Below are 13,508 nucleotides of genomic sequence, written 5' to 3'. Positions count from 1 at the left end.
CGCCAGTTGTCGTCAGCAATAGAGGCCTTTAGTTACTTGTCTCAGAAATACCAGGGTCTATAATAGAAACTGATAAACTGTTCTATTCCCAGGAAAAAAGAGGGATCACAAGAAAGAACAAGTGGTGGTAGTGGGATGTGTCCTGTTAGAAGGAAAAAGATGGTCATTTGTATGGCAGGGACAGTCGTAAACTTTTGAGTACTTGTTTTGTGTCAGGTCTGTGTCATATGTTTTATGTATATGATTTAGTAATTATAGTCATAATTATTATCTTCCATATGAGCTATATAAAGCTAAATACATTGCAAGCTAACTGTCCCCTACATTAATTCATTTGGAACAGTGACAGGCACAGTACTAAGCTTTTTACACACGTTTATTCATTAAATTTCCACAACAAACTTATGAGATAGGTGCTATTATTCTTCTCATTTTACAAGTAAAAAGCTGAGCTGCAGAGAGTTTAAGTAGCCTTTGTCAGGCCATATAGCCATGGGTAGTAGAGTCTAGATGTGAACTAAGACCTTAAGAATTTAGGTTCTTAACTATTGCAGTTAATTGCAATATATGGCCTTTATTTACTTCTGCATTCACATGAGCACCCAATCCTTGCCCCTAGTAGTTATGCCATCTAAGAACCTAGAACACATCTTGTCATATTCCTTTCCTCTCCCATAAAATTGAATAAGTATATGGACAGACATAAGGATAAACATGTGTTGTTCTGTTGTCTATTTTCCAAAAAGGGGTGGTTCTTACTCTAACTGGCTCTATGAACAAATTTCAATGACTTCTATTTTTTTTTTTTAAATAATCTCCTCCCGTAACTAACTACTTGAAGTTTGTGAGTTCTTTCCCAGAAATGGCAGGATTTTTACAAGATAAAGGAGTTGAGATTGTGAAGGCCCCTGAATAAGATTCCTGATGCCAAGAATCACCATTCTCTACGACCTGCCCCAATCAATGCATACGGCCCCTCCTTAAAAAACTATGATCTCTTGTTGGTTGGGGAGATGGATTTGAGACTATTTCTTCCGTTCATTAAAATATTTTTCTTCCTTGGCAATCCTCATTGTCTCAATAATCAGATCTTTGTGCGGTGAGTAACTGGATCTAGGCTGAAACTCCCTTGTGGTTTAGATAACATTACCCAACTGTAATTAATGAAAATCCCTCCAGTTCAACTGATGTAGATTTAATGAATTGTTTTTTCTAGCTTTTTTAGGGGGACAAATAAAAATGGTAAACATTCAAAGTGTATAATGTGATGATTTGATGTATGTATACACTGTGAAATGATCACCACAATCAAGTTAATTAACATATCTGTCACCAGACATAGTTATCATTTTGTGTGTATGTGGAGAGGGGGTGAGGACACCAAAGATCTATACCTGTAGTTACTCCCTCTACTGAAGTCTTGACCTCCTCAAAGTCATCCGTGAGGGTTGGAATTAACTTCTTCCAAACTCCTGTTATTATAGATGTTTTGACCTCCTCTAAGAATCACAAATGTTCTTAATGGCATCTAGAATGGTGACTCCTTGCCAGAAGTTTTTCAATTTACTCTGTACAGATCCATCAGAGGAATCACCCAACATTCTCCCACAATTCCCACTCATAGAGGAAGTTTTGCTTAATTGCCCTGTTTTGAACCCCAGTACAATGTTGAATAGAAGTGGCAAGAATGGACATTCTTGTCTTTTCCTGATCTTTAGGGGAAAGCTTTCAGTCTTTCCCTATTAAATAGGATGTTAACTGGGTTTTTTGTGTAGATGCCCTTTATCAGGTTGAGGGAGTTCCTTTCTATTCCTAGTTTCTGGAGTCTTTTTATCATGAATCCATTTGTTTTTAAAGTCAATTTAACAGCCAGGATTCAAGTTTGATAAATAAAATATTTAATCAAATTATGAAATTACAATTTAGCTTAAAAAATGGTGTTTTTCTGAAGTTCTCTAGGGTTTGGTAGCATGTGAATTGGCTTTGAAGTCAACTCCAAAAGAAAGACTCTCAAAAATATCTTGAGTAAATGTAGTATTATTGAAATTAGTGGTAAGCCCATGAAAGCAACTAAGCAGGAAAACAGTTTGCTCTTATTTTATAGCTTATTCCATATTCTAGCACTTATTCTTTAATGTTTGAAACTAAGAACATTATATTTTTCTGCAGAAAACTCACTCAACAAATTAAGATTGAATATTCTAGTCTAGCTTTTTTCCAAGAAAAGGATTTAGAATAAAAAGTTGATAAGAACTTATATTCTATTTATATAATCATGTCTAAATTATATGAATATTTGTTTAATGAATGAATAAATTATAATCATAGTGATTTACAAAGCATTTTGATCAATATATCCTCTCTATTGAACTTCTCAAAATAACAAGTAGTGTTTATATTTAGTATGTTCAGAAATTGGCACAGTGCATTCTAAGATCCTAATTCAAACTTGTCAGTTCTAGATAAAATTTGCTTGTAAGCAACTATAATATATGGTTTCATCTAGTCACTAAAAAGCTAAATCATTGTTTCATTTCTACTCTGTGCCCATAATTGTTCTCAGTTCTGGGATACAGTGGAGAAAAAGAAAAAGTCAGAAAGATCTTGCTGTCATGGAGTTTGTAATCTAGTATGGGGAAGATAGATTGTAAGCACATAAATAAACCAGCAAGATAATTTCAGAGAGGCCACTGCTATAGAGATAACAGAATATTCTAATATGATTTAGAATGACTGGAACTTCCTCTATGGGAGAATTTATCTAAAGAGGAATTTTAGGGAGGTTAATGGTGTTCTGTGTGAGGTAATTCATCACTTGTTGCCTCTTGAGAAAGTACACTGCTACTTTTTAAGCCTTTTGTGGGTCTCAGGTATTTTATTTATGAATGAGATGCCAAATTGAGAAAAGCCTTAACAGGCAGTAATAAGGCTGGGTTGTAACTGGTACATATATATCAAATAATCCTAATCCAAAGAGTGATGATTATAATTTATATGTGCATAATGTTTGACAGGTTTTGAGCACTTTCACGTTCATTGCTTCTTTTAAACATCAGGACAATCCTGATATACAGATTCAGTGCAATCCATATGAAAATCTCAGCTGTTTTTTTGCAAAAATTGATGGAATGATCCTAAAATTCAGACGGAACTGTAAGGAACCCTGAATAACTAAAACAGTCTTGAATAATGAAAAAGAAAGTTGAAGGACTTACAGTGCCCATTTTCAAATTTACTACAAAGCTCTACAGTAATCCAGACAGTGAGATACTGATATAAGGATGGATATGTATCAATGATAGTCGAGAAATAAACCTTTTCATTTCAGGGCAATTAATTTTTCAACAAAGATACCAACACAATTCAATGGATGTAAGAATAGTCTTTTCAACAAATAGTCCTGGGGACAAATGGTATCCACATACAAAAGAATGAAATTGGACCTCTTCCTCACACCATACATGAAAATTAACTCAAAATGTATCATAGACCTAAATGTAAGAGCTAAATCAAAAACCATTTAGAGGAAAACATAGGAATACATTTTCATGATCTTGAATGACAATAATTTATTAGATATGACACCAAATGCTCAACAGACAAAAGAAAAAATGGATAAATTGGACTTTATGAAAGTTGAACTTTCATGCTTCAAAGAAAACCATCAAGAAAGCAAAAAGCCATCTCAAGGGGTTTGGAAAGAATATTGCAAAACACTTACATAGTAAGGGACTTTTATCTGGAAAATATCCAGGACTCTTCTAAGTCAACAATAAAAAGACAGATAGCCCAATTAAAAAAAAAGTAAAGGATTTGAATAGACATTTCTCCAAAGAAGATATACAAATGGTCAGTAAGCATATTAAAACTTAGGAAAACAGTATGAACTTCCTATGAGTTATCTACTAATTTATTACTCAGTATTTACTCTGGGAAATAAGAAACATATTTTCACACAAAAAGTTGTACACTAATGTTGATAGCAGCATTATTCCTAGTAGCCAAAAAGTGGTAATAGCCATTAACTGATTAATAGATTTAAAAAATGTGATATATTCCATACCATGAAATATTATTTGTCAATAAAAAATAAATTATTGATATATGCTACAGCTTTGATGAACACTGAAAACACTGAAAAGAAGCCAGTCACAAAAGACCCCATAATGTATGATAACATGCATACAAAATATCCAGGGTACATACATCCATAAAGTCAGAAAGTAGATTAGTGGCTTTCAAAGTCTAGGGGTCGGGGTGGGGAATACCGGGGAATGGGGAGTGGCTACTAATGGCTACAGGGTTTTTTTTATAGAGTGATGAAAATGTTCCAAAATTAGATAGTGGTGATGTTTGCATGACTCTGTGACTATACTAAAAACCACTGAATATACACTTTAAAAGGGTGAATATTATGATGTTTGAATAACATCTCAATAAAGTTATGTTAAAAAAATGCTAATTTATCACCACGAGACTCATTTAATTTTGAATGATTTATATATTTAAAATTAATTCTAAAATGAAAATTTCTTTTAGATAATTTGAATATAAAAATTGAAGCCATAACACAAGACAAAAATATGCTGAAAAACACCATAAAAATGAACTGAGAAAAATATGTGTGGCATATATGCAAAAAAAAGTTTAGCAATGACAATAACAATATTATCTTAATAAAAATCTTATAAATTAATTAAAACTAAAGCCAAATTTTAGTAATGAAGTAGGTAACATGAATTTCTAAAAAATGTACATGTGACAAATTAACATGTAAAATAATTGGATTAATAGTCAAATAACTAGAGAATTTAACAATATAATGAGATTTTTAAAAAATGATAAGACACAGTATAGGCCAGATGTAGGGAGAAACTAGATAGTTAGGTACACTGTTGGTAAGAAAATAAATTGATGCTGTATTTCCCTAAATTACTTAATGGCATTGCATTTTTGTATGCTTTACTGAGGAATTCACTTCTAACAGTTTATCCTAAAGAAAATATTATTAATATATTCTGTGATTTGGCAACAAAAATATTTATTGAAACATTGTAGTACTAAAAATTTTAGAACAATATGCATTTTCACAATGGAGGATTTATTAGCAGGATTGTGGTATATTCATAAAATTTAAAACCATTCAGTTATTCAATAAAAGGTTATTGATGAGAGGAATCTGGGAACATGTAGAAGAGGAAACACCAGGAATCTGTCTCCCCATCTAGACAACAATTGCATTTGGAACTCTGGAGCCTATCAAAGGATTGTAACATCTAGGGGATACTTGGACAGTGAATTGCAGCTAATTAAGGTCAAGTTCAGCTCTTAGCACAGTGGTAGCTACCTTTCTCCCACCCCAGTCCCATGGCAGGCAGCTATGCATGTGTTCTTGGAAAAACCTACACACAACTTTCAGAAGCCATGCTGGGCAGAAAAGAATTCTGTCTTCTAAATATTAGAATCTGTGTTCTGATTACTGATCGATCCCTCTGATCAGAGGTGCAGGCAAAGTGGGCATTGTTGCAAGTCCCCTCCTCCTCTGGCTGAAGTGACTTCCAAAGACTTTAAAGGCCCAGTGTGTTTGCCTACCCCCCTCAATTTCTTTTTTACTCTTTTGGGAGCCAGACATTAAGGACTAGGGCATTAAAAAGCAGCTCCATATATGGGAAAATTAGAAAGTGACTAGGCATGCCTAGGGAAAGATTAAAGCTCAGAATAGACTTGAGAATATCTGAAGTTTACTCAAGCTGATCTTTGGCACAGAAACAGCCTACAACAACTAAAAAAAAGCAATAACAAAAACTAGCAAGCCCTGGGGAGCAGGGGAATTTGATTTCTAGAGTTACTACATTGTTAGATTCAAATGTCCAGCTTTCAACAACACATACAAAGAAATAGGCAAGTATGGCTTATTCAAAGGAAAAAGATATATCAGCAGAAACTGTTACTGAAAAAGACCTAACAGCAAAATTACTAGACAACAACTCTAAAGCAGCTATTTTAAAAATGCTGAAAGAACTAGAGGAAAATGTGGAGAATATAAAGAAAATGATGTGTGAATCAATAAAGAGATAAAAAAACCTCAAAAAAAAAAAAAAGAAATTATGGAGCTGACAGTTATAGTAATTAAAATCAATTAGGGATTCAAAGGCAGTTCTGAGCACTCAGAAGAAAGAATCAGAAAACTTAAGGATAGGACAATGGAAATTATTGAGTATGAGAAACAGAAAAAAAAGTGAAGAAAAGTGAACAGGACCTAAAGGACTTGTGGGAAACCATCAACCAACATAAACATTGTGAGAGTCTCAGAAAGAAAAGAGAGAGAGAAAAAAAAAGAACGAAAGAGAGAATTTGTAAAGAAATAATGGCTGAAATCTTCCCAAATTTGATGAAAGATATTAATATAAGCATCCAAGAAGCTCAATGAACTCCAAGTAAGATGAACTGAAAAAGACCCACATTGAGGCACATTATAAGCAAACTTTAGAAAGATAAAGAATAAAGAGAATCTTGAAAGTGGCAAGAAAGAAACAACTTGTCACATACAAAGGGTCACCAATATGTGACAAGTTGTATCTTGGGAGAGATGAGCTAGTTTGAGCCCCTGCCTGCTGGCATACACCAGAGGAGACTGCAGAGAAGAAGAGGGGAGAAGAGTGAATCCCTTTCTTGACGGTCACATTGTGAATCTCACATGGCCCTGCCTCCACAAGCAGAGTTTCTGGCTGAGTGGGGCCACTTCAGCCCCACCCTGCTAGCTTTCCCCAGAATCCTGGGAGCAGACCTTTGACCCTTGCCAAAACAGCTATCTTACCAGCTTTTGTGGAGTCCTGAGGGCAGGCTCACCTAACCCAGTCCCACTCAGCCTCGGATCTGCCGTGGTACAGAATAAGGACTCACATGGAAGTTCCAGGGCTCAACACACCACCTGGTGCATTTGAGTGCTTCTCCTGAGGGCCTAGGGCTGGTCACAGGTCCCCCACAAAACACTGCTGCTTATTCCTTCTGGCAAGCACCACCTACTGACAGGGAGGTCAGTATGCAAAGCCCTTTACAGCATTTACTGACTTAGTTGTACCGGGTGTGGTTAATTCTTAGCCAGAAGCACCACATACTATCTCAGAGATTAAATTGGGTGTGCCAGTACAATCCACACTGATAAGAAGACCATAAGGCTGGGGAAAAAGAAAGGATTTAGAGGACCTCCAACTTCCCTCATCAAAGAAAGACAGGGATCAGCCCACACACACAGCTCACCACTGCCACAGTCTATAAACAACTAGCATCTGAGAAACCACCACATTAAGGATATCTATGATCAAGGCATCCATCCAGAACTTAGATTGATATCAAAGCACCTACAGGAAAAGCCAATGTTCTTACCCAACATATGCTACAGATACACTCTTATGAGTGAGGAGGGTGGAAAAAGCCCCATCTAAAAAAAGAAAACCTAAGAATAAGATGTCACAGCTGCCCCAGATTAGAAGGAAAAGGGGAAGGAACTGTGGAAGTATGAAAAATCAGAGTGAACGGACACCCCCAAAAGGGAATGCCACCTTTCTATTGCAATGGATACCAACCAAAATGAAAATATTGAAATGACAGATAAAGAATTTCAAATATGGATTGTGAGGAAGCTCAAAGAAATCCAAGAGAAAATCGAAACCAACTCAAAGAAACAGAAAAACAGTTCAGGAAATAAATGAAAAATTCAGTAAAGAGATAAATATATTAAAAGAAAACCAAATAGAACTTCTGGAAACAAAAAATTCATTTAAGAAAATACAAAACACAGAGGAAAGTTGTAAGAATAGACTAGTCAAGACAGAAGTAAGAATCTCAGACCTTGAAGACAACTCTTTTGAATTACATTAGTCAATTAAAAATGAAGAATAGGAAATTAAGAGGAATGAACAAAACCTACAAGAAATAAGGGATTATGGAAAATTGTCAAATATAATAATCATAGGCATCCCTGAGGGTTAAGAAGAAAATGCACAAGGGCTGAGCAACCTATTTGAGTTAATAATTGAGGAAAAATTCCCTAGTACTGCTAGAGATTTAGATGTCCAGGTACAAGAGGCTCAACAAATACCTGGGAAATTCATTGCAAAGAGGAGATCACCAAACAAATAACCATCAGACTGGCCAAAATCAACACAAAGGAGGAACTCCTGTGAGCCATGAGGTGAAAATACCAAGTAACTTACAAAGAAAAACCCATCATGCTGACTGCAGACTTCTCAACTGAGAACTTACAAACCAAAAGGGATTGGGGTCCCATCTTCAGTCTTTTTAAACAGAACAACTGCCAGCCTAGAATTTTGTGTCTTGCAAAACTAAGTTTCATATATGAAGGGAAAATAAAGACTTTTCCAGACAAGGAAACACTTAGGGAATTTGTCAAGACCAGACCTGACTGCAGGAAATATTCAGAACTGCATTATACATGGATCAGCATAGTAGAAACCTACCAGTGTAAAACCACCCAAAAGCTACAGAAAAGAGCTCATATAACACAATAGCACAAGAGGTAAAACCAAGAAATAAGGTACTACCCAACAGGATGCGCAGGACAGCATATCAATTCTATCAGTCAATGTGGATGGTCTGAATGCCCCACTCAAGAGAGACAGATCAGCTGAATGGCTGAAAACATGCAATCCAAGTATCTGCTATCTCCAGCAAATACCTTTAACCCACAAGGACTCAAACAGAGTCAAGGTGAAGGGATGGAAAAAAATATTCCATGCAAATGGAAACCAAAAGAAAGCAGGTGTAGCCATTCTCATATCAGATAAAATTGACTCTGAGTCAACAAAGGTAAATAAAGAGAAAGGTGGCCATTATATAATGGTAAAGGAAGCTATCTAACAAGAAGACATAACAATCCTAAATATTTATGTACCTAACATAGGAACACTGTGCTTCATAAAGCAGCCCCTACCAGAGCTAAGCAAAGAGATAAACAGCAGCATTGTAATTGCCAGGGAATGCAAAACTCACTGACAAAACTGGACAGATCATCCAAGCAGAAAATAAATGAAGAAACATTAAATGGGACTTAAATGGGACTCTAGAACAAATGGGCTTAACAGACATTTACAGAATATTCTACCCAAAAACTACTGAGTATACATTCATCTCATCAGGACATAGAACATTCTGCAAGTTTGAGCATATCTTAGGCCACAAAACATGTCCCAACAAATTCAAAAAAATATAAATCATATCGGGTGTTTTCTCAGACAACAGTAGAATAAAACTAGAAATCAACTCTAAGAGATACACTCAATTCTGCACAAAGTTATGGAAATTAAACAACCTACTGCTGAATGATTATTTGGTCAATAATGAAATTAAGATGGAAACGAAAATTCCTTCAACTGAATAATAAAGGGGACACAAGCTATCAAAATCTTTGGTATTCAGCAAAAGTAGTCCTAAGGAGAAAATTTATAGCCTCAATGCCTACATCAAAAAGAAAGATCACAACCAACAATCTAATGACACATCTTAGGGAACTATAAAAGAAAGAGCAAACCAAACCCAAAGTGAGCAGAAGAAAAGATATATCTAAGGTCAGACCAAAACCAAATGAAATGGAAAAAAAAATACAAAGAATCATTTTTTACAAAGTTGGTTATTTGAAAAGATAAACAAAATTGATATACCTCTTGCTAGATTAACAAGGTATAGAAGAGAAATGGCCCCAATAAGCTCATTCAGAAATGAAAAATGAGATATTCTCTGATACCAGAGAAATACAAAATATAATCTATGAATACTATGAAAATCTCTATGCACATAAAGTCAAAAACATAGAGGAATTGGACAATTTCCTGGAAACATATAACTTCCCAAAACTCATTCAGGAAGAAATATAACTCCTGAACAGACCAGCAATGAGCAACAAGATTGAAGCAGTAATAAAGAATCTTCCAGTGAAAAAAACACCCTGGACCAGGTGGATTCATAGCCAAATTTTACCAGATTTACAAAGAAGAGCTGGTACCCACACTTCAGAAATTATTCCACAAAATTGAGAAGGAGGGAAGCCTCCCCAACTCATTCTATGAAACCAGTACCACCTTGTTACCAAAGCTGTCACCACAAACAACCAAAACCACAACAACAAAAACTACAGACCAATATCCCTATGAATATAAATACAACAATTCTCAATGAAATACTAGCAAATAAAATTCAACAGCATATAAAAAAAAAATCCACCATGACCAAGTCAGCTTCATCCCAGGGATACAGGGATGGTTCAACATACATACATATATCAATAAATGTGATTCACCACACAAACAGAAGCAAAAACAAAGACCATATTATCATCTCAATAAATGCAGAAAAAGTATTCAACAAAATTTAGCACACTTTCATGATAAAAACCCTTTACAAACCAAGTGGGCTTCATCCCAGGGATGCAAGCATTGTTGAACATACATGAATCAATAAATGTGATTAACCACATAAACAGAAGCAAAACAAAGAACATATGATGATCACAATAGATGCAGAAAAAGCATTCAACAAAATTCAGCAAAATGTCATGATAAAACCCTCAACAAACTAGGCATAGAAGAAACACATATCAAATTATAAAAGCCATTATGACAATCTCACAGGCAACATCATATTGAACAGGGAAAAGTTGAAAGCATTCCCACTTAGATCTGGAACCAGAAAAGGTTGTCCACTGTCACCACTTCTGTTCAACATAGTGCTGGAAGTCCTAGCCAGAAAAATCAGGCAAGAGAAAGAAATCAAGGTTACCCAAATAGGGAAAGAAGAAGTCAAACAATAGCTCTTTGCTGATGACATAATCTTATATCTACAAAACCCCAAAGACTCTACCAAGAGACTCCTGGAATTAATAAATAAATTCAGCAACGTCTCAGGCTACAAAATCAATGTACACAAATCATTAGCATTTCTATACACCAAAAGCAGTCAATCTGAGAATCAAATCAAATCAATACCATTCATAATAGCCACAAAGAAAATAAAATACTTAGGAATATAATTAACCAAGGAGGTGAAAGATCTCTATAGGGAGAACTACGAAACACTGAGGAAAGAAATTGCAGATGACACAAATAAATGGAAAAACATATCATGCTCATGGATTGGGAGAATAAAAATTGTTAAAATGTCCATACTACCCAAAGTGTTTTACAGGGTTAATGCAATCCCCATCAAAATACCAATGTCATATTTCACAAATCTAGAAAAAATAATTCTACGCTTTGTGTGTAACTAAAAAAGAGTCTGAATAGCCAAAGCAATCTTAAGTAAAATGAATATTTATTTATTTATAAGAATATTATGGGGTACTAATGTTTTGGTTACATGGATTGTTTTTGTACTGCTTTAGACAAATTTATAAGTGTGCCTGTCATGCAGACAGTGTACTTTGTACCTGTTAGGTATGATTTCACCCATCACTCCTTCCCCCCTCCTACCTGCTTGATTTCCATTGAGTTTTACTTCCTACTCTGCACACTTGTTCAGTTAGCTCCAATGTAATAGTGAGTTTTTTTCATTCTTCTGATGCTTCACTTAGAAGAATAGTCTCCACTTCCATCCAGATTGTTAGAAAATGTATTAACTCATTGTTATGGCAGAGTAGTACTCCATATTATACATATACCACATTTTATTAATCCACTCATGAATTTATGGGCACTTGGGTTGATTTCACATCTTTGTGATTGTGAATTGTGCTACAATAAACATTTGAGTGCAAATGTCTTTCTGATAAAATTACTTTTTTCCTTTTCTTTGGGTAAATATCCAGTATTGGAATTGCTGGATGAAATGGTAAGTCTACTTTTACTTCTTTGAGGAATTTCCATACTATTTTCCATAGTAGTGTTACTAGTTTGCAGTCTCTCCAAGAGTGTGTAAGTGTTCCTTTCTCTCTGCATCCATGCCAGCATCTATTGTTTTGGGACATTTTAATAAAAGCCATACTAACTGGGGTAAGATGATATCTCATTGTAGTTTTAATTTGCATTTCCCTAATGGTTAGTGACATTGAGCATTTTTTCATAGTTTATTGGGCACTTGTTTATTTTCTTTTGAAAAGCTTCTATTCGTGTCTTTTCCCCACTTTTTAATGGGGTTATTTGATTATTTTCTTGCTGATTTGGTTGCATTCTTTGTAGAATCTGGTTACTAGCCCGTTATTGGATGCATAGCATCTGAATATTTTCTCCCATTCTATTCATTATTGTCTATTCACTCGGTTGTTCTTTGGCTGTGCAGAAGCTTTGTAATTTAATCAAGTCCCATTTATTCATTTTTGTTGTTGCTGTGATTGCCATTGGGACCTTAGTCATAAATTCTTTACTTAGGCTGATATCTAGAATGTTTTTTTTTTAACATTTTCTTCTAGAATTCTTATGATTTTATGTTTTAGGTTTAAGTCTCTTATTTATCTTGAATTAATTTTTGTGAGTGTGGAGAAATATGGACCCTATTTCATCCTTCTGCATGAAGCTATCCAATTTTCCAGCACCAATTATTGAATAGAGATTCTTTTCCTGAGTGTATATTGTTGCCTACTTTGCCAAAGATGAGTTGGCTGTTTGTGGATGGTTTTATATTTGCGTTCTCTGTTCTGTTTCATTAGTCTATGTCTCTATTTTTGTGCCAGCACCATGCCATTTTGGTTACTATAGCCTTGTAGTATAGCTTGAAGTCTGGTAAAGAGATTCCTCCATATTTGCTCTTTTTGCTTGAGGTTGCTTTAGTTATTCAGGCTCTTTTTTGGTTCCAAACAAAGCATACAGTTATTTTTTTTAGATCTGCAGAAAATGATGTTGGTACTAGACCAGATGGTTTCACAGCAGAATTTTATCAGACCTACAAAGAAGAATTGGCACCCATACTGCAGAAATTATTCCATAACATCAAGAAGGAAGAAATCCTCCCCAACTAATTCTATGAAGCCAGTATCACCTTGATACCAAAGCCAGGAAAGGACATAACAAAAAAGAGAGAAAACTATAGATCAATATCCCTTATGAATATAGATACAAAAATTCTAAATAAAATTCTAGTAAACCAAATTCAACAGCACATAAAAAAAAAAATCCATGACAACCAACTGGGCTTCATCGCAGGGATGCAAGAATCATTCGATATACATAAATAGATAAATGTGATTCACCACAGAAACAAAAGCAAAGACGAAAAACATATGATATATAAATAGATGAAGAAAAAAGCATTCAACAAAATTCAGCACACTTCTATAATGAAAACTCTTAACAAAATAGGCATAGATGGACTATATCTCAAAATTATAGAGGCCATATATATATGACAAGCCAACAGCCAACATCATACTGAATGGGGAATGGTTGAAAGTAATACAGAGAATTAATGAAATAAAGAGTTGGTTTTTTAAAAAGATAAGAAAAAGATTGACCTCTTGCTAGATTAACCAGGTATAGAAGAGAAATGACCCAATAAGCTCAATC

The sequence above is a fragment of the Lemur catta genome, chromosome 6, assembly GCF_020740605.2.
Source record: "Lemur catta isolate mLemCat1 chromosome 6, mLemCat1.pri, whole genome shotgun sequence".
In the NCBI taxonomy this organism is placed as follows: Eukaryota; Metazoa; Chordata; class Mammalia; order Primates; family Lemuridae; genus Lemur; species Lemur catta.
The sequence above is the reverse complement of the archived record's forward strand: the minus strand, read 5'-3'. Positions refer to the sequence as shown.